At 40.1% G+C, this 25814-nt stretch overlaps 1 protein-coding gene across 8 annotated transcripts in view; it reads right to left on the bottom strand.

Moving 5' to 3' along the window:
* Positions 1 to 25814, bottom strand: part of LOC104605090 (protein FAR1-RELATED SEQUENCE 5-like) — a 68115-nt gene that overhangs the window by 30306 nt on the left and 11995 nt on the right. For 6 of the 8 annotated variants that reach the window (XR_016085266.1, XR_016085267.1, XR_002023108.2 and 3 more), the window contains one exon: positions 17500 to 17664. The gene's annotated coding sequence lies outside the window, so the exon portion shown is untranslated. The remainder of the gene's footprint in view (positions 1 to 17499; positions 17665 to 25814) is intronic. The other 2 variants (XR_016085268.1, XR_016085270.1) reach the window with 1 other exon arrangement.

Below are 25814 nucleotides of genomic sequence, written 5' to 3'. Positions count from 1 at the left end.
GTCATGGCTTTGGTGAAGAGGTCTGCAAGTTGTAAGCTCGAGGAGATGTGGGAGAGAGATATGACCTGCAAGGAGAATATCACAAATGAAACGGCAATCAACCTCAATATGTTTAGTGCGCTCATGAAATACTGGGTTGGATGCAATATTGATCGCACTCATGTTATCAGCAAACAGGGGGATGGCAAATGAGTGATCAATGTCCAAGTCATGAAGTAGAGCTTTGAGCCAGACTATTTCACTACATACTGAGGACATTGCTCTATACTCTACTTTTGTAGATGACTTGAAAACGGTTTGCTGTTTCTTGCATTTCCCAGAAATCAGAGTCACCAAGAAGTATACACCAGCCAATAGTGGAACGACGAGTGTCAGGACAACCTGCCCAATCCACATCTACATAAGCTTAAAGCTAGGTGGAGGATGAAGATGAGAAAAACAAGCCATGAGATAGGGTGCCCTTGACATAATGGATGATTTGGAGAACAGTAGAGAAGTGGGGCTGACGTGGAGCATATACAAACTAACTGACAAGCTGGACTGCATAGGAAATGTTTGATCTAGTCATTGTTAGGATAAGACTACCTACAAGCTGCTGATATAGAGTAGCATTAGGGAGAAGCTCACCTTCATCCTTGCTTAACTTACGCTTAAGCTCCAAAGTGTATTCACTTGTTTAGAATCAGTCAAGCAAGCAAGTGTCACCAAATCAGAGGCATATTTTTGTTGGTTAACAAAATAACCTTGTGAACATCGCTGAATTTCAAGCCCAAGAAAATAGATGACAGGTCCAAGATCCTTCATTTTGAAGGAGTTGCTGAGAAGGAGCTTCAAATTGTTAATGTCGTTCACATCATCTCCGATGATAAGTATATCATCAACATATACCAAGAGAAGAGTCAACCCCTATGCTCGCTTGAGAGTGAAAAGAGAGTAATCCAAAGCACTTTGCTAAAAGCCAACCTCCAACACCACTGTATGGAAGCGATCAAACCAAGCTCGTGGAGCTTGTTTATGACCATATAAAGATTTCTTCAGTTTACACACCATATGAGGATCATCACAGTAGCTGGGAGGTGGTTTTATGTAAATTATTTCTTGTAAATTCCCATGGAGAAAGGCATTATTGACATCCATTTGATGAATTGTCCATTGTCTAATAGCAGTCATGGCCAAGAGTAAATGGACTATTGTCATTTTGGCCGCTTGAGCAAAGGTCTCATCATAGTTAATTCCATATTCTTGCTTGTAGCCTTGAGCAACAACCGAGCTTTATATTTGTCTAGAGTACCATTTGATTTAAGTTTCACTATGTAAATCCATCGGCAACCAATGATGGAGGCATTTGGAGGAGGAGTGACCAGCTCCTAGGTATCACTCTCCAATAAAGCTTGAACCTCAGAGTCCATAGCATCTTTCCAATGCTTAACTGCTACAACCTGGTTGTAAGACTTAGGAATATCAGTAGATGACAGAACAACTAAGAAGGAGCTATGGCTAGAAAAGAAGCTATAGCGTCCAGGTGGATGAGAAACATGAGATGATCTACACAAAGGAACGGATGAAGGCAAATCAACAATATGGGAAGAGGAACTTACAACAATGATGGGTGGAGAGGAATCACCAGTCAATGGTGCTGGAGGTGGAGGAGGCATAGGCAGTGGGCGAGCTGGATGCTTCCTAAAATAAACCTAAAGTGGTAGAGATGTAGGAGGAGGATCACCTGCAGAGCCAAAATGTTGTAGAACAGAAAAAGATGGTGCAAGAAATTTACTAATATGTGCAAAGAATGAAAGGTTCTCAAGAAAAATGACATTACAAGAAATGCGCAGTCTTCAAACTTCAGGATCATAACAAAGAAATTCCTTGTGTTCCATACTATATCCCATGAATGTGCACATAACTGATTGAGCTATTAGTTTAGTGCGTTCATGAGGAAGATGCACAAAACAGATACAACCAAAGACACGAACCATGGATAGATTAAGGGGACAATGAAACAATGATTGATGGGGGGAAGAATTTTTAATGATAGCAATAGGAAGAATGTTGATGAGATGAACAATAGTGCAGGCTGCCTCCACTCAGAAGGTAATAGGAACATGGAGTCTTGTAATAAAGATCTCACCATACTAGCAATGTGATGGTTCTTTCTTTCAGATACCCCATTTTATTGAGGTGTACCTGGGCAAGATCTTTGTGACTGAATGCCATGTTGTTTGAGGTAGGTTTTAAACTTACCATTCTCTCCATCAAAGTACCTCCTTGAATCTGACCTTAAAATGTTTATAGTGCTTTTAAATTGGGTCATAATCATAGCATGGAAGTTCTTAAAAATGGGAAAGACCTCTGATTTCTTTCGAAGAAACAAAACCCACGCATATCGAGTACAGTCATTAATAAACAATACAAATTATTTATAACCCAAACATGAAATAACTGGAGACGACAACACATCATTGTGAATAAGATAAAAAGGTGTAGAAGCATGTTTAGTAGAAGATGGAAAAGGCAAAACATGGCTTTTACTATAGCAGCAAGTTAAACAAGATTTATTAACATTCTTAAAAGAAGTAACAGTCATAGGCAAACAACCAGAAGATGCCATAAGTGCCACAAATTATTACAAGATGTAGGAGAAAAACTAGTAGTAGATAGTTGTTGTGTAGCCTAGCATTGTGGGCTTGGGCCTATTTATGTTATGTCATAAAATTTACTTGTGTAACTTCCTTCTTGGGCTAAATGGGCCTGGGCCTACTTTGTTTTTGTGTTTTCTTATTGCCTACTAATCAGGGGCAGATTTGTCATTATATCTCTTTCTTATTCCCCTAGTATAAAAGTTGTTTTGGAGGGCTGGAGAGAAGGGCCGCCCATTTCTTCTAAACCTTTTTTTCTTCTATTCTCTTCTTCTTCTTCTATAGAACTGAATATAGACAAACACAGACATGGTATCAGAGCATTGATACTATCCTCTTCACTGATTCAAAATCTTATATACTGTTCCTCTATTCTTTTTCGTTTTCTTTACTTAGGGTGTTAAAAAAACCCTAGTTCTGCTCGTGGTGCTCTAAACCTAGTTGCATTCTTGGGTTTTCCCTTGGGAGAAGATCCAAGGGAACCTAGAAGAGGTTTGGTAATGCTCCAATAGGGCAAGACAAGCTCTGAGTAGTCTTTGGACTACTAGAGTAGTAACCTGCAGTAAGCAAGTTAAGATTTTGAACTGCAGGTGGTGCAGTCCAAGAAGGTTTTCAGATATCATTGTGGAAGACTTTTTATGTTCGGTTAGAGGCTTCCATTTGCCCTCTACTTCAAGTTTTTAGAAGTTGAATAGTGTCTGGTTGCAGACCAGGTGTTTGTTTTGTGTTGCAGCCCAAGTTCTATTTTTGTCCTGCTGTTTTGTGTTGGAGTATTCTCCAATCTACAGGCTGCTAGTACTGATTATTCTCTTCTGTTTTTTGGGTGAAATTTCACATCAGAAACAGTTCATTATGTCCTCAAACTCTAGTGAGGTAACCTCCAATGAAAGTCAGCCAAGTGAAAGCTTATTCAACATGGAGAACACTAGCTTCCCAAATCTTCAGATCACTAATGTGAAACTAGATGCATACAACTTCAAGGAGTGGTCCATTTCTGCAAAACTTCACATCACAAGTCGTGGTTTACTAGGGTACATAGATGGACAAGTCAAAGAACCTAAGAAGGAAGAACCTACATATGGAACTTGGACAGAAAAAAAATGCACTTGTTATGACATGGTTGTTATCTTCCATGACACCAAAGACTGCTAGGACAGTCCAACACTATCCTACAGCTCATATGATTTGGGAGAAATTATTTACCACCTATGGACAAAGGAAAAATAATGCAAGAATTTTTAGACTGACACAAGACATTGCAGCCTTGACTCAAGGAAGTTTATCAGTTGCAACTTACTTTGCTACTCTTGAGGGGCTTTGGGAAGAGCTTGATCATCATCTTGTTCTTGATTGGAAGAATTCTGAGGACCAAGAAATGCACCAAAAGCAAACTGAGGAAATGAGAGTATTCAAATTTCTTGTTGGACGCAACTCTTCTTATGAGAGCATCAGTTCTCAGATCTTGGGGAGGGATGAAGTTCCCTCTTTGCAGCATGTTTACTACTTAATTAGAAATGAGGAGATCCGGAGAAAAGAAATGAAGGTAGAAGCCCCTCCACAGCTGGGTGAACATTCAACACTTGTTTCAGCCACACAAAAAGGAGGGAAAGGGGGAGAATGGAGATAAAAGAAATCTGAAGTGCTCTCGCTGTGGGGGAGAGAGACATACCAAAGGATACATGTTGGATCTTGCATCCTCACCTTAAACCAGCAGCTCTTAGGAACGAGAAAAAGGTGAATAAAGGCCCAGAACCTTATGTGTAGAAGAACTACTGAAGGGTAGTTTTGTAATTCTACTGTACTGTACTTTATTTTTTCTTTCTTGTACTATAATAGGCATGTACTTTAGTGTACAGCTCCTTTTTTATTCTCTTTGTAAGGACAATCTTGTCCATTCACATAAGATTAATATAAATACATCTTTTCTGGGTTGGTTCGATCAGATTGATCAACCCTAACAGTTATGGAATTTTGTCTTTCTCATTGCTCTCTCACTCTTTCTCGAACTGACATGGTATTAGAGCAAGCTGCTCTCTGATCCTTTTCTTCTCTTTTTGATCAGTGTGACATCTGTTGTCACTGCCGATTGAATCTGGATTGTTTTGATCTATCCAGAGATCTGTTCTCTATGTTTTGCGCATCCAAGAAGAAAGATTTTATTAGATCTCTCTCATACGACTTCAGTTTGCAGTGAGATTTGAAAGGAAGTGTCGCCTAGGCCTTCTCATCATATTCTGAAACTTTCATCGAGATCTGAGAAGATTTGAGAGAGATCTATACATCTCTTCTGGGCGGCTGCACCCAGACTTTCCTTTTCTAGACTGTGTTTCAAGTTTTCTTCTTCTGCTGAAACTTGGACGATTTCTAGTGACTGTAAGAGGCTTCTATTATCAGTTTCCTTGATTCTCACAGCTTTATTACTTCCTTACTGCTCGACTAGATCAGTCTTTACTTATTTCCTGTTCATTATGGCTTTGGAAAAGAGTGAATTTATTTCCGTCAAGCTTGATGGGAGCAACTATGCTCTCTGGAAATTTCATTTTTAGTACTTTGTTGAAGGGAAAGGCATGTGGAGTTACATTGACGATTCCACTCCCATGCCTGACGCAAGTGATGTCAAAGGGCTGAAACAGTGGAGAACCGGAAATGCTCAAGTTACATCATGGATACTTGGGTCTATCTCAATGGATGTCAGTATCCCGATGAAAGGTCTCAAATCTGCCCATGACATGTTCGAATACCTAGAAAAGGTATATCAGCAATCGAATATGTCTAGGCAATATCAGATTGAAATCGATATCTTTTCCTATGTTCAAGGGGAAAAGCGGATTCAGGAATACTATGCAGGATTTATAAATCTTTGGACTGAATATGAACTGGCTCACTTTGGGGATCTTTCTACAGATTGTTGTGTGAAGACTATGGAGAAGCATCTCACTAAGAAAAAGACCATGCATTTCTTGATGCATCTCAGGCCTGACTATGAAACTCTATGCTCCAGCATTCTCAGAAGAGAACCAGTCCCTGAACTAGATGCAATCCTTGGAGAGAGAGTTGTTAAGGGAGGAAACACGTCTTCTTACTTTATCTGCACTTGATCAGAAGAAGGAACATGGAATTGATACTGTGTTCTTAGCCACCAAACAGAAGGGTAAGAAAGACTTTCAAAGTTGCAGTGTTATGAATGCAAAGAATTTGGTTACATGGCATCCCACTGCAAGAAAAAAAAACTTTTGTACTTGCTACAAGCAGCAAGGAGACATCATTGTGGAATGTCCGACTAGGCCTCCTAAGAAAGGACAGCATAAGGCTTATCAGGCCTCAACCGAATCTGTTTCTACTGATGCTGCCACCTCATCATCAGCCCACAAATCAGATGCCCAGGGAAATCTGACTGAAGAAAAGATCCGTGAGCTCATGTCTTCAGCTATTTCTTCTGCTTTTTCTACTTTTGGACTGGCTGGTAAGTCTGTTTTTTTGTGTTCATCTCCATGTCACATGTGGATTATTGATTCAGGGGCCTCAAATCACCTGACTGGGGCCTCCTTTGGTCAGTCTCCTAAACCTAGATCCTTCGACAACCATATTATTACTACCAATGGTGATTCTTTACCTGTATATGGTTGTAATGATTTGTTCTTATCCACCACTAAGACCAAACCCTTACATCTTTCCAAGACTTTCTTTGTCCCTAAATTGACTAGTAGTTTAATATCTATTAGACAACTTGTTGATGATGGTAATAATGTCTTATTTACTCGTGATGGTTGTTTCATTCAAGACCAGCACACTAGGGAGCTGAAGGGGAAGGGGCATAGGCTTGGGAGGCTATTTGCTTTGGAATTCAAGACTAAGAGATCTTCGTCGGACTCTTGTTTGCTATCTGTTTCTCCTAGTTCTTCTATTTCTTCATGTAATAATGCGTGGCATTTATGGTATAGACGTTTGGGTCACACTCATGCTAAGAATTTGGATTATTTGTTTTCCTCTGGTTGTTTGCCTTTGAATACTTCTTCAGTCAAGAATATTGATAAATCTTGTTTAACTTGCTGCTATAGTAAAAGTCATGTTTTACCTTTTCCATTTTCTACTGAACATGCATCTACACCTTTTTATCTCATTCATAGTGATGTGTAGTCATCTCCAGTCATTTCACGCTTGGGCTATAAGTACTTTGTATTATTCATTGATGATTATACTCGTTACACATGGGTTTACTTTCTTCGAAAGAAATCAGAAGTCTTTTGCATGTTAAAGAACTTTCATGCTATGGTAATTACCTAGTTTAAAAGCACCATAAATATTTTGATGTCAGACTCAGGGGGAGAGTATTATGATGGTGAGGATGGTGAGGATGGTGAGTTTCAAACCTATCTTAAACAACATGGCAATCAGTCCCAGAGATCTTGTCCTGGTACTCCTCAACAGAATGGAGTATCGGAGTGCAAGAACCATCATATTGCTAGTATGGTGAGGTCCTTGATACAAGATTCACATGCTCCCCTTACCTTCTGGGTGGAGGCGACCCGCACTGCCGTTCATCTCATCAATAGTCTTCCTATACCTATTCTTGAAAATTCTTCTCCTCATCAGTCCTTATTTCATCGTCCACCAAACCTATCCATTCTTCGTGTCTTCGGATGTGTTTGCTTTGTCCATCTCCCTCTCCATGAATGCACAAAACTAATAGCTCAATCAACTATGTGTGCTTTCATGGGATATAGTACGGAACACAAGGGGTTTCTCTGTTATGATCCCAAAGTCCTTTGGTTGCGCATTTCTCGCAATGTCATATTTCTTCAGAATCTCTCATTCTTTGAACATATTTGTAAATTACCTACACCATCCATTAATGTTCTGCATGACTTTGGATCTACAAGTGATTCTCCTTCTCTTCAGCCTCTTCAGACGTACTTCAGGAAGCATCCAGTTCGCCCATTGCCTATGCCTCCTCCATCTCAAGCAACAGTGTCTAGTCATTCCTCTCCATCCACCATTACTGTAAGTGCAGATTCTCCTCCTGAGGATTTACCTTCATCTATTCCTTTGTGTCGGTCATCTCGTATTTCTCGTCCACTTGATCGCTATGGCTTCTTTTAGAGTCATAGCTCCTTCTCAGCTATTTTGTCATCCACAGATATTCCTAAGTCTTACATCCAGGCCGTAGCAGTTGAGCATTGGAAAGAAGCTATGGATTCAGAGGTTCAGGCTTTATTGGAAAATGACATAGCTCCTTCTTAGCTGTTTTGTCATCCACAGATATTCCTAAGTCTTACACCCAAGCCGTAGCAGTTGAGCATTGGAAAGAAGCTATGGATTCAGAGGTTCAGGCTTTATTGGAAAATGACACATGGGATCTTGTCTCTCCTCCTCCAGATGCCTCCATAATTGGTAGCCGGTGGGTTTACACTGTAAAACTCAAATTCGATGGTACTCTGGACAGATATAAGGCTCGTCTAGTTGCTCAAGGCTACAAGCAAGAGTATGGAATTGACTATGGTAAAACTTTTGCACCTGTGGCCAAAATGACAACAGTCCGTTTGCTACTAGCCATTACTGCTCTCAAACAGTGGATAGTTCATCAGATGGACGTCAAGAATGCCTTCCTCCATGGAGAGTTACAGGAGACAATTTATATGAAACCACCTCCCGGCTACTGTGACAATCCTCAGTTGGTGTGTAAACTAAAGAAATCTTTATAGGCCTTAAACAAGCTCCACGAGCTTGGTTTGATCGCTTCCGTACAGTAGTGTTGGAAGCTGGTTTTCAGCAGAGTGCTTCGAACTACTCTCTCTTCACTCTCAAGCATGCTCAGGGGTTGACTCTTCTTTTGGTCTATGTTGATGACATCCTTATTACTGGAGATGATGTGGATGGTATTACCAATCTCAAACTTTTGCTTAGTAACTCCTTCAAAATGAAAGATCTTGGGCCAGTAACATACTTTCTTGGACTCGAAAAAGATGTCATCGGGGTTACTTTGTCAACCAACAGAAATATGCTTCAGATTTGGTGTCTCTTGCTTGCTTGACTGACTCTAAACATGTTGATACACCTCTAGAGCTTAATTGTAAGTTGAGTAAAGATGAGGGTGATCTTCTTCCTAATGCTACCCTATATAGACAACTTGTAGGTAGTCTTATCTACCTAACCATGACTAGACCTGACATCTCCTATGCGGTTTAGATTGTGAGTCAGTTTTTTTAGCTCCACGTCAGCCTCACTATTCTGCAGTTCTCCGAATTATTCGTTATGTATGGAGTACACTATCATATGGCTTATTTTTCTCATCCTCTTTAGCCACACAACTCCGAGCTTATGCAGATGCTGACTGGGCCAATTGTCCTGACACTCGTCGCTCTACTACTGGTTGGTGTATATTCCTTGGTGATTCTCTGGTTTCTTGGTAATGCAAGAAACAACAAACGGTTTCCAAGTCATCTACTGAAGTCGAGTACAGGGCCATGTCTTCAGTATGCAGTGAAATAATCTGGCTTAAGGCACTTCATGACTTGAATATTGATCACTCATCTGCTATTCCTCTGTTTGCGGACAACATGAGTGCAATCAAGATTGCAACCAGTCCTGTATTTCATGAGCGGACTAAACATATTGAGGTGTCACTTCATTCGTAACCTTCTCCATGCGAGTCACATCTCTCTCCCACATGTTTCATCGGGTCTACAGCTTGCAGATCTCTTCACCAAAGCCATGACCAAAGCCCGACATAATTTCCTTGTTGACAAACCGATGCTTCTACCCCAACATCAGTTTGAGGGGGAGTGTAGAAGAACTACTGAAGGATAGTTTTGTAATTCTACTGTACTGTACTTTATTTTTTCTTTCTTGTACTATAATAGGCGTGTACTTTAGTGTACAACTCCTTTTTTATATACATCTTTTCTGGGTTGGTTCAATTAGATTGATCAACACTAATAGATCTGGACTTTTGTCTTTCTCATTGCTCTCTCACTCTTTCTCGAGCTGACATTATGGACATGTGGCAAATTCAAATCTGGTGGATGGAGTGCAAAAGCCTATCACCTCAAGTGCTTCTTCTTGTGTGGGACAGACCACTACTTCCCCAAGTAGCTTCCCTGAATTTACAGCAGCAAAGGTAGACATTCTAAATTGGGTTATCGCTCGATTGAAACAATCCACTATTCCTTCCTCATCCTTTGCCAAGACAGGTATGTTTTCTGCCCTTAGTGCTATTCAGCCTCATCCGAATGACCCTTGGGTGATTGACTCGGGTGCCTCTGAACATATGACAAACAATTCCTCCTATTTCTCATCTTATCATCTTGGTTCTAGGCAAGATAAAGTAAGAGTTGTTGATGGTTCTCTTTCCCTTATTCATGGAAAAGGGGATATCCAACTTGGAAAGGATCTTCCTCTTAAATCTGTTTTGCATGTTCCAAACTTTACTGCAAATTTGCTTCTAGTTTCTAAAATCACCCAAGACTTGGATTGTATTGTGACCTTTTTCTCCACACATTGTGTTTTCCAAGATCGACTGACAAGGCAAACATTTGGGAGTGATCATGAGGCTGGTGGTCTCTACTACCTCAATGAAGATATCAGTTCAGCTCATCAAGCTTCAACACGTCACATTGGGGAATGCAAGGAGTCTAGTGCTACCGTCTATCTTTGGCATGATAGATTGGGTCAGCAATCGGTATTTTCTTCTGTTTGTGGATGATTATTTTCGATATTCTTGGCTATATTTGATGAGATCCCGTGATGAAGTACCATCTTTGGTTCGATAGTTTCATCAGATGGTGTTGATGCAGTTTGGGGTACGAGTAAAAGTGTGTAGATCAGACAATGCCAAGGAATATTGTGAAAAAAACTGGCATTATACCTATTGGAGCATGGAGTAATCCATCAAAGCAGTTGTTTATACACTCCAAAATAGAATGGTGTAGCAGAAAGGAAGAATAGACATATTGTACAAGTTGCAAGCAAGGTTCAAAGTATTGATACGTATCGTTCCAGGACCCCTCCGATACGCCCCTATAGTGGGTGTATCGAAGATCTGACCGGTTTAGGGGGTAGAGGAGACCTAAATCGGCCCCCCTGAAACGGTTGCGAGAAAAAAAAATAAAAAAAGGGCTTGAAAATATGTATTGATTTGCCTGATACGCCGGCGTATCGGGCGTATTGATATTTTGAACCTTGGTGGCAAGAAGTATGATGTTGAGCTCTACCGTTCCAGTTCGTTTTTGGGGTGATGCAATTCTTACAATAGTTTTCTTGATTCATTGGGTGCCTTATCGTGTTCTTGGATATAGCACTCCATTTAGCCTTCTTTTTCCTGAGGGGGAGATGCTCCATATTCCTCTAAGGGTGTTTGGATGTGTATGCTTTGTCCATGTTCTTAGTCCTCATCGCTCAAAACTGGACCCTAAGGCAAAAAAGTGTCTTCCTTGGGTATGTAGGAAATCAGAAGGGGTATTGTTGCTATGACCCAGTCTCCAAAAGTGGGTATGTTACCATGGATGTCACCTTTTCGAAGTCCACATCTTTTTTCGCAAAGGGTTCTTCTCATGGAGAGTGTTTTGGGGAAGGAAGTGAGCAATCTATACCACTTCCGGTTCCAGCCCTTTTGTCCACTCTAGTGTCTAACCCACCTATTTCACCCACTTTACCACCTCCCTTGCGTTCTGTTTCTCGATGTTTTACATGACAACGCCTACGACTGCACAGGGAGGTTGATTCCATAGCAGAGGAACCCACGTCACTCCCTATCATCTCATCGGAGATTCTAGGTTCAACTGACACTGACCCATGTATGCCCCTTATTTCCTTTGATGGTTTAGGTCCTATTGATACTACTACCCTTGCTCCTAACCCCATTGCAAATGACCTTGATTTTCCTATTGCACTCAGAAAAGGGAAGAGAAAGGTACTGCTCATTGCATCTCACACTTTCCTACAGTGGATTATCTCCTTCCTATCGAGCCTTTCCTCCCTCGACTCCATGTCTATACCCAAGGGTGTTAGTGAGGCTCTCTCCAAACCCAAGTGAAAGGCTGCAAAGCAAGAAGAAATGAAAGCTTTGATTAAGAACCGGACATGGGGGATTGTAGATCTACCAGAAGGCAAGGAGACAATTGGATGCAGATGGATTTATATAGTGAAATACAAGGCTGATGGGAGTATAGAAAGGTATAAGGCGGGGCTGGTTGCAAAAGGGTACACTCGGACTTATGGCATAGATTACTTGGAAACTTTTGCACCAGTGGCAAAGATGAGCTCAATACGGATCATTCTATCACTAGTAGCTACATACTCCTGGCCAGTCTTCCAACTTGATGTAAAAAGTTATTTTCTCAATGGCGATTTGCAAGTGGAGGTGTATATGGATCTTCTAGCGAGTTCGGCTTCAGTCAGGGCAAAGCCCATTCGGGTAGCTTTTACTGCCTTGCATTGAGAATATCTTCGTATGTTTGTGCTTTATTTCATGGGGAGATATTCCCAATGCAAGGTTACAAAAGGTTGTTAGAATGATGTGGGCACAGATTTGCCCTGATAGAAGCTGATCTCTCTTCTAGTTGGTTTCTACAATATGTGGAAAAATGAAAGGTATGCAGGTTGAAGAAGTCTCTATATGGTTTGAAGCAATCACCCATAGCTTGGCTTGACAGGTTTAGAAGTGCATTGGTTGTATTTGGTTATACTCAAACTCAATCTGATAACACACTATTTGTGAAGAGGAGGGGGTCATTGGTGTCAGTTTTGAGTGTATGTGGATGACATTGTAGTTACAGGAAATGATCTAAGTGAGATTGATACCTTGAAGAAGAATCTGCACAAAGAGTTTGAAATTAAGGATCTTGGGGTGTTGAAGTACTTTTTGGGCATTGAGGTGGCAAGGTCCAAGCATGGGATCTTCATCTCACAGAGAAAGTATGTTCTGGATCTACTACAAGAGACGGGGAAACTTAGGGCAAAGGCAGTTGATACACCTATTGATCAGAACCACGGATAAATGCCTCAGAAGGTGAACTAGTGAAGGATGTTGGGAGGTATTAGAGATTAGTGGGGTGGTTGCTATACCTATGTATGACACAATCAGACATCTCTTATGTAGTGAGTGTGGTGAGTCAATACATGCATGCACCACGAGTTCAGCATTGGAAGGCTATTGACAGGATACTTGCCTATTTGAAGGGACACCCAGGAAGAGGCATATTGTTTGCTGACCATGGACAGTTGAAGTTAGAGGCTTACACAGATGCTGATTGGGTAGGATGTCTAGATGACAGGAAATCTACATCAGGAGTTTGCACTCTTGTTGGAGGTAGTATGAACAATATAAAAAACAGAAGAACATATTTTATTGCTTGCTTTAAAGGAATGTCTACAATGCTTTCCAAGCTGACAACCTTCACACTCTAAACTAGACAAACTGACAAACTCAAACATCTTCGAAAACAAGAAACGCAAAGAAGCAAAAGACAAATGCCCTAACTGATTATGCCAAAGCATAATTTGACCCACTGACTCTGACTCAATACCCCTGCTGACATGATGAATCTGATGACTAGGAAGCGCATCAAGAAGATAGATTCCATTCACCTCACGACCACTCCCAATCATCCTCTTTGATTCCAAATCTTGCAAAACACAATGACCAAGAGAAAAAATCACTAAACAATTCAAATTCTTTGTCAAACTACTAACAGATAAAGGTTAGTACTCAGTCTAGGGACATAAAGGACAGAGGGTAAGGCAATGGTATCGGTTATCTTGACAAACCCTTTCCCAGCAATGGGAACATGTGATCCATCAGCTGTGGAGACTTTATCTCTGCCAGAACAGAGGTGGTATGTGGAGAAAATAGTGGAAATGTTGGTTATATGTTTTGAGGCTCCCGATCCAAGGAGGTCCCTCCTTACCTATAGTGGAAACATAGTTTGCAGTGGCATGTGAACTACCTATATGTGCAAAAGAAATAGAATGGCCACCTCCTAATCCACCTGTACCCTGTTGTTCGCCTGATAATGGGTTGGAACTGACTGTATCCCTCAGGTTAAAAAATTGTCCATATCTCTCCAATTCGGCCCTTACTAAAGTTGTTGTAACAAACTCTGGAGAAACTGTAGTAGGGGGTCCTGATAAATCACCAATTACTGCCATATTCACATTTCCCTTCTTGTTTCTGAATCAACTAGGTACAAGGTGTGGGTAAAGCTTCCAGCAGGTATCTCTGGTATGTTTAGACTTCTTATAGTAGTCACAGATCAAATCCTTCTCATCCTCCTTCCCAGGTTCATTTCCACCATTGTCTCCACTCGGCTTAGGCTTCACTGTACTAACCATAGCTGATTGCTCAAGGCCTGGTTCCTCATCATCACATTCCTCCTACTCTCCTCTCCAGACATAAAGGCATATGCCTGAGAGAGAGTTACACTGTCTCTATAAAGAATATGTTGTCATGCAATGTCATACTCAGGGTTAAGTCCAATTAGAAATGTTAGATAGTGTATGCCCTTAGCTCCAATCAGATTGATATACATATACATTTATTGTAAATGAATAAAAGTACATTATTGTTTCATGTTGATATTGGTATGTTTTTGTGTAATTACCCCTTAAACTAGACACATATGAGGCTCATGTTAGTTTATAATGTTCTCAGTCGTTGGATAGACTTGAAGAGTTTATCTTGACAAGGCTAACACTGATGTGCTACCAAAGAAGTTGGGGCAACTTGTCTCAACTACTAGGGTTAGACCCGAAGCACATGTAGTGTGTGTTTGGATGAAACACTAAACCCAGACCATTTTCTAGTTATGCCCTGGACCTTGCAGATTGATAAGCAAAACTGGAAAGTTACACACAACCCCTAGACTTGATTATGGTATTGCACTAGGTGTTGGATTGAATTGTTTTTGATATGCCAATCAGTGAGATCCATCAAGGGTCATAACCTGGGTATTTTGGGACAGTCTGAGAATTCACTTAAGTGGGTGATCATAGTGATAGGATTGGTCCCATTGTCTGACAAAGTAAATGATAGATTTTCACTCTCTCTGATGGAAACCTAAACTGTCGATAGTGTATTTCAACTATGATTGAGATTTGGTTTTGCAAAATATACTTATATGATATATATATATATATATATATTAATGTTTTATGAAAAATGTTTGCAAAAGGTTTTAATTCTCGGGATCCATCCGAGTAGAGAGTGTGATACTACACCTTGCAGCAAAGGGAGAGGTCATTCCCTATTGGGCAGTGTTTGATCATTATGGGCTGAAAGGTTAAGTGTAAAAGACTATTAAGGGCTTATTACCTGATGGGCTTTATCTTACTTAAGTCCATTATCCTTGGGTCTTCATAGGATGGCTGAATTCAATGATCATTTAAGTGTAAATGTTGGGTCCATATTGAGTCCATAGTGATGTGCTCAGGGGTTCACTGCATTTAATAGTGAATTCAGCCAAGCCTTTTCACAAAGGCTAGACTAAACCCATATGGACTTATGTGAAGTCATTGTGGGGTCCCGCGCCATACAAATCAGGCCTAAGTGGGAAAGGCAACACTCTGGAATCGTGAGCCTTATAGTCGATGGGCCTAAGGCCTATAATTAATAAATTAATTAAGCTGTCACATGACAACTTGTCATGTGCCATGGGGCAAATTTGGGTTTGGATCTAGGTATGGAGCACCTAATCTTATAAGAAGATAAAGTATATTTCTAATTAGAGTCCAGATCTGATTTAGATATGGATTATCTCCTAATTAGATTAGGAGATAACTCCATAAGAGATTATAAAAGAGGAGGGGGCGGACCAGTCCAAGACAGCTTCATATTTTTTTGCAGTTTCTAGTTCTCTTTGCACCCTTTTGTTTCCTAGTTTTTTCTCAGTTCAACGTTAGCTATCTGGGACTGATTTAGATTAGTTTTCCTCTGATTTTTGCAAGAAAAATTTAGGGAATATCAGGCTCATCATCCTCAATTCAATTCAAGTAGTTGGATCTCAGTTTTGCTAAAAAACTATGTTATTGAATCAGCTTTACCTATACACTATGACATCTTTAGTGGAGGCTGGTTTTAGGACTGATTTGGTCATGAACTTCCACCTTGGGATCTGTGTTTGTGGTATCTGTATCAGGTATACATCTCCCTCTTTGTTTGGTTTCATATCTAGTCCAGTTCAATGCAAGACCGATCCTGAAAATTGTAGTTTTTCAAAACATAGGGAATTCGATTTCCAAAAAGATTAGGAAATTTTTAAAATTTCACCCAGCCATCTAGCACGGTTCAACCATCCATATGATAGATCCTAACACTTCCGATAAGAAACTCAAAAACCCTATTCTTCTCTACCAGCTTCTTATAAGTTGTTGCATCCTTGCTACTTTCCTAAACCACAATCTCCAAATGATCTATATCCAACCGTAAGGTTTTGAGGGCTGAAAAGTAAATAGCAACAAATTTATCTCCCTGCCTGGTAGCAATCACCTGGTTTCTCAACTAGTAGGCTCTAGCAACATTCTCATTCTGTGAATAATTTTCTACAACTCCATCCCAAATCTCCTTAGCTATGTTAGACTATAAAGTTTTTACTTATATGGGGCAGCATGGAATTGTACAGCCAAGTCATCACCATGTAGTTCTCCTATACCCATCGGGAGTAGTTAGTTTCAGGTTTCTTTTCCTCACCGGTGACATACCCCAATTTCCCATGAGCACCAATGGCCATCTTTGCAGATTGGGACCACTCTAAGTAGTTTATACCATCTAACTTGACTGTAGTGATGGTCCCAACCCTGAAGAGGTCTCCAGCACCTCCTCCCCCTTGTCTCATTTCACTTCCAAGTTTGTTTTCAACTCCACAACCCTCCATAACTCCCAAAAAGGATTAGAAAATCAATTTGAGATGAAAAGAGAGGTAATTATCTCCTTCGAAAACCTCAAACACCTTTCTGGTACCCTAGAAGCCCCTCCCTCCAAAGATTCCCTTTTCCGTGGGAGTGAGAGAAGAGGTTGTCGCTCCCTCCAAAGGCCTCCAAAAAAGCTAGGACTTGAACTGGCCCCTTCAGAAAAATTCAAGGAACCCTAGAAAACTAGAGTGCCACTTCCTAGGTCAAAACTAAAGAGTTCTACTAAATCAAGACTCTCCCCCTTTCTCCAGTTCTTCCTAGTTTTGGTGTTAAACCCTAAACTAGCTACAAGGGATTGCAAATCCACCTAAAAATCCAAGAACTGGGCTTACCTGAAGTTTTTGATCAGCCCTTTACCTCATCATGTAGTCGGCCGATCTAGGGTTGCATGATGGAGCAGCTCAAGAAACCTTTAACCTTGCTCTGACATCAAGTAGAAAAGTTTTGATAACCTGTTTTGATATAAAATCTGTAAAAGAAAGAAGAGAAAGAAGAGAAGAAAAGGTTTCTGCTAGAACGAAAGAGAAGAGAGATAGAAGAGAATGGAGGAGAAGCCAAAAATCTAATCTGGCCGCCCCTTTCATTAGATTATATACTCATAAATAAAGAGCATACAAGTAGAAGTATGCCCTTAGTAAGTCGGCTACTTGTAGGAAGATGAAATGTCACACTTAACTTAAACATAAACAAATGGGCCTAAGGCCCAACAACTACCTAAGTTATATAAATAAAAACAAATAAAATCGGCTCACAACTCAACACATCCCAATAATAATTAGCATACTAACAACTCATAGTAAGATTAGAAGCCAACCTAAGTTATAATCTTCTTGTTTTAATCCAATCTTGGCATACTATTTTCATAGAGAACAGAAATGCAGATGCTTATTGCTCCAATCCTGACCTATTCTAAAATGAAATAAAAACTTGCAAGGAAATGATAGGGGGCAGCATTTTTTACCTACATGAGGATGTTTGGGAGGCATTGATTGATGCTTGTTGAAGCCATAGAAGAGGCCAAATGCTACAACCCTACGGATTGGAGCCACCCATGGTCACTGGTGGGCCCATCCTTGTGGTGTTGTGAGAGACATTTTGGGGACAATTCACTTGTTATGAAATACCACTGCGAAGGGAAACAAAGCAAAATGTTAGAAGACACCTGCAAACAATATTTGCAACAAGGGGAAAACAAAGCACAATGTTAGTAAATAGTTGCAATTTAGACAAAGAAAAAGAGTACAAACATTGTCAAACAATGCATAATGTTAAAAATGAAAAAATAAAATAAAATAAAGGTCGATCACCATTGCAAAAGAAGCAAATCCATAGTAGGTCCTCCAAACGAAATGGAGGTACCCATAAACCCAAGGTTTAAAGTATTGGAAACGCAAGGTGTATCGGAAAGAAAATTTTAAGAGACATCGGGATACGCTTTGGATACGAATGGATATGGACGAAAAATCAAGATACACATAAATATATTAGGAAATTCAAATAAACTCTAGAAATATATATAACAATAATTACAAGTTTTATATGATTCTAAATAAGTAATTTAAATGTAAAAAACCATAATTTAATAATTTATATAAAGTGAGATATCAGGACCCAATTAGTAGCCATTGAAAAATTATGGAATAACTAAAATGTGAATAAAAAAACAAAAAAAAAACAAAAATATGAATGTATATACACCAATTTTTATAATAACCAATATTATTTATCTTAATATTCATTAGTATATAAAACTTAATAATTAATCCTAGCATTTATTAATAAAGACCCACTAAGAAAAGAGAATATTTACTTAAAAATAAAAATGCATATACCCATAACAAACAAGTGGGTGTGGCCCGGTGGCGAACTTATGGTCGTTAAAGTCTAGTAACCAAGGTTCAAGTCTTGCCATTGTCTAAAGTTTGTAGTTTTTATAATAACAAAATGAAATTAATGAAGTAAAAAAGAAAAACTAAATTAATGAGAGAGGATCATTAATTAACGGAATTAATGAGAGAATTTGACTTAGGCGCTAAAATTCAAATTTAAAATTTAAATTTGTCATAGAAGTAATTAACTAATTAATGACAGAGAAATTAGACTTAAATATAGGAGTAATTAACAAAAATAATGAGGGAGAATTCAGTATTAAATATAGATTGAGAAGGGGGCCGGAAACAATCAAGTGTATCGGGCTGTATCAGACTGTTTCAGGCCCATACCGGCTGATACAGACCCGAAACAACCCAATACGGGCCCGTATCTGCACGATACATACAAAAAGAGACGGCACAAATAATTTCTACAAGTTCCACGTATCAGGTTCTTGTCGGAGCGATGCTTATCGACCAATACGGTCCGATACGTTGTGATATTTTGAACCTTGGGTACCCCTGTGAAAACTGAAAAGATAGGGTGAGAAGAGGGGAAAGTAATTGTGATGTACTCTGGTCCTATTGGGGTTGCTGATTCTCTTAGAGCCGAGGTCATGGCGGTGTTGGAAGGGGTAAAGAAGGCAAAGGAAATGAACATTCAGAAGCTAATTGTAGAAGGTGACTTGAAACTGATGATAGGATGGCTGAAAAGGAGAATAGTAACCTTTGGCAATTTGCTAATGAAAAATGAGAGTTTGAATGGGTAACTCGGGGAATAGAAATTCAGCTTCATTGGGTGAAGAGAACTGCTAATTCCTTTGCAGATACTCTGGCTAAACAAGGGGTGGGAAGGGAACAATTGTTTTGGGCAGTGTTGTAATTGTTTTTCTGTTTTTCTTAGGGAGGGTTAAGAGATTTTATCTCTCCCCTCTGCTTCCTTTTAAACTCTTGTTTCTTTTTTAATAAAAAGGTTTTATTATTGATAAAAAAAACAATAATAATGGGAAGAGGGGGGTCCTTTTTTTACTTTGAAAATGGAAATCCCTCTCGTGTGATAACTTCTACCTCCCATTAATATTTTTTTTTTCTGGTCAGAAAAAAAGAGAGAAAAAACTCCATGAAATAATTCCTATGGATGTTCTGAAGTAACTAATTAATTTGGTGAATTTCTTTTTTTTCCTGGATAAACATTGTCCAGTTGGACAACTACATTTAATGAATTTTACAAAGAAACTTAAGGACACAACAATAAGGAGAAAGCTGTTAGAATGTTAGAGTGATGTTCGGCTGATAAGAGTTCTTATTAGCCCAGTCTTATGTTTAACTTATCTTGTAACTGGGTCTAATCCTGTTTAGTGATTTAAGTCATCTGAGTGTCCCATCACTAATCAGGGGCATCCCAGTAATTTCTTGTACCTTGTACTATATTCATCTATAAATAAAAAACTGGTCGACTGCCTAGTACAGTTCGACATTCTCTTCAGTTCTGTGGTTCTCTTCTCCTCCTTGCTACTTCGGGTATAGCTCTTCAGATTACATGGTATCAGAGCATTAGCTCCTTCCTGGTTTCAGCAGGTGCACTCTCTTCTCTTGCTGTCCTTTCATCTTCTCTCTTTTTTTTCTGGGTTGCTGCAGTAAAGACCTAGGAGTGTAAGAGAGTAAAGCAAGTTCGAACCTAGGGTTTCTCTTGGTTGTAGGACTCAAGGGAAGTAAGACCCAGAAGTAGATGTCCTACTAGATTATTTCCAGCAAGTAGTAGCTATTGGGCTACTAAGAGAGGTCTGTATAGGACAGACCTGGTTGAGGGCTGATTCAGCAGTCCTAGCACTAGCCGAGAGGGGGAGAACTTCCTCTACAGTTGCAGCTTCGTGCTTCAGCAAGACTTGTGCAGAACAAGTGGTAAAGACTTAGCTTCTTCTACAGTTGCAGTTTCGGTGCATCAGCTTCTACAGTTGCAGTCTCAGTGCATTAGCAAGACTCTTACAGAACTGCGGCAACTTCAGTTACAGATTTTCTTCAGGTCGGTTATCAGCCCTACTCTTGGACTGAACTGGTTCAGTTACAGACCTTTACTTTTTACCAGAACTGCGGCAACTTTTGCACCACACAGTTGCAGCCTTAAACTTTTACCAGCACCGTGAACTGGTTCAGTTACAGACCTCTACTTGCTACTGTACCCGAACTGTGAACACTTCTACCAGTACTGTGAACACAGTGACCAATTTGGCCAGTCCTTAACAGAATCACCTATAGTACTGTGAACAACTCTTAGACTGAAGTCAGGATGTCCTCACTATCCGGTGAAGTTTCCTCTAGAGATAACAGACCTGTCACAAGGTCCTCAAACCTGGAAAACCCTAATCTGCACAGCTTGCAGATTACAAGTGTGCTACTGGATGAGTACAACTTCAGAGAGTGGTCCGTCTCTGCAATGTTTTTCATTACCTCTCATGAACTCACTGGCTATTTGGATGGAGATAAGAAACAACCAGAAATTGGCAGTCCTGAATACACCGTGTGGCGCAAGGAAAATGCCACAGTCATGTCTTGGTTGCTGGCCTCTATGACTCCTAGGGTGGCCAGAACTGTTCATCACTTCCCTACAGCTGCTAAAATTTGGGAGAAAGTATCTAAGACATATGGCCAGAAAAAGAACAATGCTAGAATCTACAGGCTGAACCAAGACATTGCAGCCCTAAGGCAAGGAGACATGTCTGTGGCAACCTACTTTGCAACACTAGAAGGCCTCTAAGAAGGGCTTGACCACCACTTGATTTTGGATTGGGAAAATGCCAATGATAAGGGGAGGCATGACAAGCAGATTGAGGAGGGCAGAGCCTTCAAGTTTCTGGCGGGTCTTGACCCTGTATATGAAAGTATAAGGTCACAGATTCTAGGGAGAGATGAATTACCTAAGCTTCACCATGTCTACTACTTGGTGAGGAATGAAGAAGTAAGGAGAAAGGAGATGCAAGTTGACTCCCAGACACATTCAACAGAACTACCTGGAGAACATTCAGCCTTAGTCTCCACTAAGGGGAAAAGATTTTCAGACAAGAAGTCCCTCAAGTGTACCCATTGTGGTGGTGAGAAACACACAAAGGAGAAATGTTGGGTCTTGTACCCTCATCTGAAGCCAGCTGCTCTGAGAAAGGACAAAAGGCAACATAAGGGCCACACAACAAGTGGGAATCTTGCCACCAACAACAGTAGTGACAACTCACAGAGTACTCAGACAGTGTCCTCTTCCACCGCAAGGCAGGTTGCTGACTCCTCTGGACCAAGTACTTCGGGCTTCACAACTAGTGAGGTAGAGGTTCTCAGCCGGGCATTAGCCCGTCTGAAGAACAATTCTTTAGCTTCCACCTCTCTTGCCAAATCAGGTACAGCCTCTGCATTTAGTGCAACTAGTTCCATTAATTCTACCTCTTGGGTGATTGATTCCGGAGCCACTGACCATATGACACATATGTCCTCCTTATTCTCTACATATCATTTGTTGTTTGGCCAGGATAAGATGAGAGTAGCTGATGGGTCCCTCTCCACCATCTCTAGAAAGGGGGTGGTTGACCTAAGCAAGGATCTCTCTCTTAAATCAGTCCTACATGTTCCTAGTCTTACCTCAAATTTGTTGTCTGTTTCAAAGATTACAAAAAATTTGAACTACAGTATAACTTTCTTTCCTTCTCATTGTGTCTTCCAGGACAGATTGACGAGGAGAACGATTGGGAGTGGTCATGAATATGGGGGCCTCTACTATTTTGATGAAGATGTCAGCTCAGCCTTGCAAGCTTCTACTACTAGTCCGGAATGTGTGGAGTCAATAGCTAGGCTGCACTTGTGGCATGCTAGGCTAGGTCATTTGTCTTTTTCTTCTTTAGCAATGTTGTTTCCCGAATTATGTAAGGGCATTAATTTGTGATGTGTGTCAAATGTCAAAACAATGCAGATCAATGTATCCAATTTCTAGAAATGAAATTCAAGCCCCTTTGATTTGGTTCATTCTGATGTTTGGGGTCCTTCTCCCATTGTTTCCATTGATGGTTTCCGTTACTTTATCAGTTTTATTGACCATAATTCTTGGTGCACTTGGATTTATCTGTTGAAAGGATGTGATGAAGTTCCCCGGATAACTATGATGTTCTGCAAGATGGTTGAAACACAATTTGATAAAAAGATCAAGCAATTCCGTTCAGACAATGCAGTTGAATACTTTGAAAGATCCCTGAACTCATTCATGGAAGATGCAGGCATGTTACATCAATCATCATGTGCTTACACCCCTCAGCAAAATGGGGTTGCTGAGCGCAAGAACAGGCACCTATTGGAGACAGCTCGAGCCTTTCTTTTCCAGCACAATGTGCCCAAGCAATATTGGTCTCAAGCTGTTCTCACTGCATCATACCTGATAAATCGGATGCCATCTAAGGTACTGGGTATGAAAACCCCTTTCTCTGTTTTGTGTCCCACTCTTCCAGAATTTCCTCTTCCCCCACGGGTTTTTGGCTGTACATGCTTCATACATGTGAAGGATCCAAAGAAAACCAAACTGGATCCTAAGGCTACAAAGGGAATATTTTTGGGGTACTCTCCTATACAAAAGGGGTATAAGTGTTATGATTCTATCTCCAAGAAAAAATATGTCACCAGAGATGTAGTCTTTTTTGAGTCTCAACCCTATTTCCAGTCTTCTCAGAATCCTCTTCAGAGGGAGAGTAGTGGGATGGAAGAGGATTCTCATTCTCCCTTCTTTTTTGTTCCCATTTCATCACCTTCCACTACTACTAGTTGTAACATTCTGGGTCAACCTAGTGAGACTCCCACTGTGACAGTTACTTCTCCAGATTTGGCTGATGCTTCTGAGGTTCCAATGAACAAGAGAAAGAGATACTTACATACAGTAGAAGGAATAAGGCCCCTCAACCTCATGATTGCAACCAGTTGAACTCAGATCAATCTGTCTCTGCAATCCAAGGTAATTCCGACTCACTCAATTCAGATTTGGATCTTCCTATTGCTCTCCATAAGCCTGTTCGCTCTTGTACCACTCGGCATCCCATAGCTGATTATGTTTCTTACTCACACTTATCCCCTGCCTATTACTCCTTTGTGTCTGCTCTTTCCTCTGTATGTATCACTCCTTTGTGATCAAAGAGATGAAGAGGCTGAAGGAGTTCTTAGCTTCAGAATTTGAGATCAAAGACCTGGGAAATCTGAGATACTTTCTTGGGATTGAAGTTGCTAGATCAAGAGAAGGAATCTACATATGTCAAAGAAAGTATGTGCTAGATCTCCTAGAGGAAACAGGCATGATGGGGTGCAGGCCAGCAGACACTCCAATAGAACCAAGCCATGGATTACAAGAATCAATGGGTGAGGAATACTGTGATAAGGAAAGGTACAAAAAATTGGTAGGAAAACTGATATACTTATCCCTTACTCGGCCAGACATTTCCTATGCAATGCATGTTGTCAATCAATTCATGCACTCACCAAAGGCCCCTCATATGAGAGCAGTGGAAAGAATCCTCAGATACTTGAAGACTTGCCCAGGGAAAGGAATTCTATTCAAAAAAAACAGCAGACTTGAAATTGAAGCCTACACTGATGCTGATTGGGCTGGGTCTGTTGGAGACAAAAAATCAACCTCAGGTTACTATACATTCTTGGGAGGAAACCTAGTCACATGGCGCAGTAAGAAGCAAAATGTTGTAGCTAGATCAAGTGCAGAAGCAGAATACCGGGCTATGGCACACGGGGTTGCTGAACTCTTATGGCTCAGAACTCTCCTTAATGAAGTTGCTATCAACATTGCCAACAATCCCGTACAGCACGACAGGACAAAACATATTGAAATTGATCGACACTTTGTCAGAGAGAGAATTATTTCAGGAGAACTCTATGTACCTTATACTCCATCAGAGATGCAGATTGCAGATGTATTAACAAAAGGGCTGGCATCAACAAAGTTCAGGGACATACTTGGCAAGCTAAACATGATTGATATCCATGCTTAGCTTGAGGGGGAGTGTTAGAATGTTAGAGTGATGTTCGGCTGATAAGAGTTCTTATTAGCCCAGTCTTATGTTTAACTTATCTTGTAACTGGGTCTGTGTTAATGGGCCTAATCCTGTTTAGTGATTTAAGTCATCTGGGTGTCCCATCACTAATCAGGGGCATCCCAGTAATTTCTTGTACCTTGTACTATATTCATCTATAAATAAAAGACTGGTCAACTGCCTAGTACAGTTCGACATTCTCTTCAGTTCTGTGGTTCTCTTCTCCTCCTTGCTACTTCGAGTATAGCTCTTCAGATTACAAAAGCAATAGAAAAAAGATGATAAGGAAAACAAAGGAAGAAAAATTGCAAATCCAAGAGCTAATGATATTTCAACAGGAGAGAAACACATTTCCACAAACAAAATCAAGAGTTGCAGACAAACAAAAAACTTAATCAATTAATTCATTCTTAACTTTGCAAGAAAGAAACCTAAAACCTAACTTGCTACATAAAGAAAGCATAAAAGATGTTCTAGCATCTTATTGAAGCATTCTCTTTCTAGCTCAACTTGGACGTACAAGAGTGGATTGTGCATGTGGTTTAGTGAAAGAGGCACAATGACCTTAAAAGTTATGGATCCAAAATGGAAATTGGGTTTAGTGAAGAAGCCCCAATTGCATTTTCCCAAAAAGAATGTGCTTGAGGCTCCAAAATATCCTGCATCCATGGATTCATAGAAAGCCTATAATCAGAAGATAACAGATTTTACTGTTACTTTTTTTATTGTTCAGATTTTTACCGTTGATCATTGACTGTTGATTCACAATTTACATTACATATATACTCCCACCATTCAGAGTTTGCAACAAATCATCCTGTTTATCTGTTAACAAACTCCTATCATTAATTTCTTGAACAAGTTATATGCAATTGATTTCCTTTTTTTTTGAACAATAAAATAAATTCATTAGAAATATTTAAAAATTACAAGACAGGGAGAGGTAAACTTTCTTAACTCTCCACAGACAAAAAGCTATTACAATTGAGCCCAAAACAACTGGTTCCTTCCCACCCCTTGTTTTGCTAAGACATCAGCAAGACCATTTTCTGCCCTTTTAACCCAACTGAACTGCACTTCCATATCTTGAGTCATCCACTTGAATCTCTTTTTTTCATTATTAAAAGTCCAGAAACCTTTTTCTTCCTTTTTGCAACCACTCCAATACAAGTTTTAAATCACCTTCTACAATCAGCTTTCTCACATTCAGATCTTTTGCCTTTTGCAATCCTTCCAGCCATAACATCAGCCCTTAGGGAGTTACCTATTCCAATTGGGCCTGAATATAGACCAATGGTCTTGCCTTCACTGTCCCTAAACACTCCTCCAATACCAGATGGGCC

Source organism: Nelumbo nucifera, chromosome 4, assembly GCF_055504915.1.
Source record: "Nelumbo nucifera cultivar China Antique chromosome 4, China Antique-T2T, whole genome shotgun sequence".
In the NCBI taxonomy this organism is placed as follows: domain Eukaryota; kingdom Viridiplantae; phylum Streptophyta; class Magnoliopsida; order Proteales; family Nelumbonaceae; genus Nelumbo; species Nelumbo nucifera.
This window is presented reverse-complemented; position numbering and strand designations above follow the sequence as displayed.